Below are 2,674 nucleotides of genomic sequence, written 5' to 3' on the forward strand. Positions count from 1 at the left end.
TCACCGACACATTTCTACAAAGCCTCCGCCCCCCCCCCCCCGTCTCCCCCTGCGGCACCAGCGACTGGCTCAGCCCAGAGCCGGTCCCGCCCCGCCCCCGCCTGGGCCCCCCTCATTGAGCCGGGGGCCCATCAATCAACCTCACCGCTGCCAGTCCCCAGGCAGCTCCCGGCGCCCTCCGGCCGCTGCCACTACTGTGGCAGCTCCCGGCCCCCGGCTAGGGCGCTAGCTTTCCCACCCGGTGGCTCGGCCGGGGAGAGGTAAACAAAATGTAATATCCATCCGCCGCCCGGGGGTGGGGAGTGAGCGCACCCGCCGCTGGGAGGGAGGGTCCCCGCGCCGCCGCAGGCCTCGGACTCCACGCCCTGCTGCAGGCGGCTGGGCAGGAGTCGCGGGACCGCAAGTACCCAGGCAGCTCCAGCAGTGCCTAGTGTACTCCCTTCTCCCTAGTTCATCTTCCTGGAGCTTTTCCCCAGAAAGCCGGGCATCCTCTGAGCATCAGGACGCCGCTGTTCAGATGGTGCCCCGAGCGATGAGCTTGCTCTGTTGAAAATGCGCTTGCATCCGTGGTGCTGCATGGAGTTTTAAAAATTAGTTTCATTATCTTTTCCCAGCCATCTCCTCCCCATTAAAAAAGAAACAATTGCTGGCTTTTAGTTGGTGTCACCCTCCAATCTCCGCCCCCCACGAAAGCTTTGAGTATTTTTCAGCAGAAGAGCAGCCGAAGGCACCTTTTAACACAGACCAAAAGACCCAATGTAATCACTAATTCTTTGTCTCCCAAGACAGTGCCCAGAGAAACAAACCTCAGCGCCCGCACCTCCTGCAAGGCTTCTGGCCGGAAGCCAGAGACCTCTTCTCCTGGCGCCCCTCCCCCAACACACACGTGGACCACAAAGGCATTCAGTCCTGAGGCTCAGCTGAGGGATGCCTTTTCATTCCAGTTATTCTCAGCTTCCCCAGGAGGGGCCAGGCCCCTGGCTTAGGCAGAAACCCACCACCCGAAAGGGGCTTGAATTCAGGCAGAGGCTTGGACCTCCAGACCTTCGCTGAATGTATCCTGGTACATCAAGCCATCTGGTTGGGAAACAGACTTAAAAAACAGGCAAGGGCCTGGGAAAGGGGAGTTTGGAAGATTCTTGGAGGCCTCCGAGTTTTTACATGCGTGTTGGCCTATTATCTAGTTGGAGAGGGGAGGGGGACCATGTAATGTACTGCCTACATTGGGACACTTTTGAGTCAAAAAGAGAGCTCTGAATAATTATGCCCACAGACCATATTTACAACTTACAATTATGCACAAACAAATCACTCCAGAGATAAGGAGCTCCTGGGAGATTGGCCAGAGAGGACACCACAGGGCCACAGGGTTTGAAAAGAAGCTCAAGAAGTGGCCCCAGGCCTCCTGGCACACCTCCCCGTCCTCCTCCTGGCAAACCTGCCTAGGGCTCAGTCCCTGACCCTAGATGACTCATCTGTCCCCCCAGGTCATCATCATGGCTGTTCAGTAGGACCTCTCCATCCTTGTCCCATGAAGACTCTTGTGCTGTTGCCTGTCTCAGGACCAGACAGGAGGCAGCCTCTGCTGATGGGTCAGAAAGAAAGGCGCAGCCTCCTCTGCTCAGTGACCAGCAACAGTGCTTTATAACTAGGGGTTTGGGAGACCCTAGTCCAACCCTGTCTGGGTCTGATTTGGAATGAAAATTGAGTCAAGACATTTTTTTTTTTCTCCCTAGGCCCCCCTTTCTCCAACTGTAAAATGAGAAGCCTCACACTTGCCCTGCTCAGCTCACGTGATTGCTTTAGGAATATATATATATTTTTCAATTCCAGAAAATCTATGAAGGTTTACTATAAGCCAGCCCCTGTGCTGGGGGTTAAGGATCCAAGTGTGAGTAAGATTTGGTCTCTGCCACCCAGGAGCTCAGAGTCCAGATCCAGAGAAATACATGGAAATATGTCCTTTCATGGTGTAAAAAGGTGACAATTAGATATCAAGGTGTCAAGGGATCGAGGAAGAAGAAACCTCTTATTGGATTTCGGGGGGTTTTCTCAAAAAATGTGATTTTTTTTTCATCTTGAATTAATCCAGAAGAAATATTTATTGAAACCTACCATGCACCAGACACTGAGGATAGAAATATAATGATTTAAAAAATCTATTTTGGGGAGTTCCCGTCCTGGCCCAGCAGTTAATGAATCTGACTAGTATCCATGAGGAGGAGGGTTTGATCCCCGGTCCCACTCAGTGGGTTAAGGATCCAGCATTGCCGTGAGCTATGGTGTAGGTCGCAGATACGGCTCGGATCCCACGTTGCTGTGGCGTGGCACAGGCTTCAGCTCTGACTGGACCCCTATCTTGGGAACCTTCATATGCTGCGGGTGTGGCCTCAAAAAGACAAAAAAAAAATCCATTTTCTGTCCTCATGGATCTTGAAAAAGTTCTGTGAGTCATTAAATGACATGAATAAGAGATTGTCACTGGCATATCGGGCAGAGAGAAAGAATGTGCGAGAGCAAAGTCCTGAAATTGCTGGTAACTCCCCGTTGGCAGCTTGGGACAAGTGTCCAGGCATGTGGCTGGAAGCATATTGGGATTAGAATGAGAAGGGGCCGAGAGACCAGCCAGAGTGGAAAAGATGAAGAGTCAAGGCTTCTATTAAATGGGGAAGCA

Source organism: Phacochoerus africanus, chromosome 5 (genome assembly GCF_016906955.1).
Source record: "Phacochoerus africanus isolate WHEZ1 chromosome 5, ROS_Pafr_v1, whole genome shotgun sequence".
Lineage (NCBI taxonomy): Eukaryota > Metazoa > Chordata > Mammalia > Artiodactyla > Suidae > Phacochoerus > Phacochoerus africanus.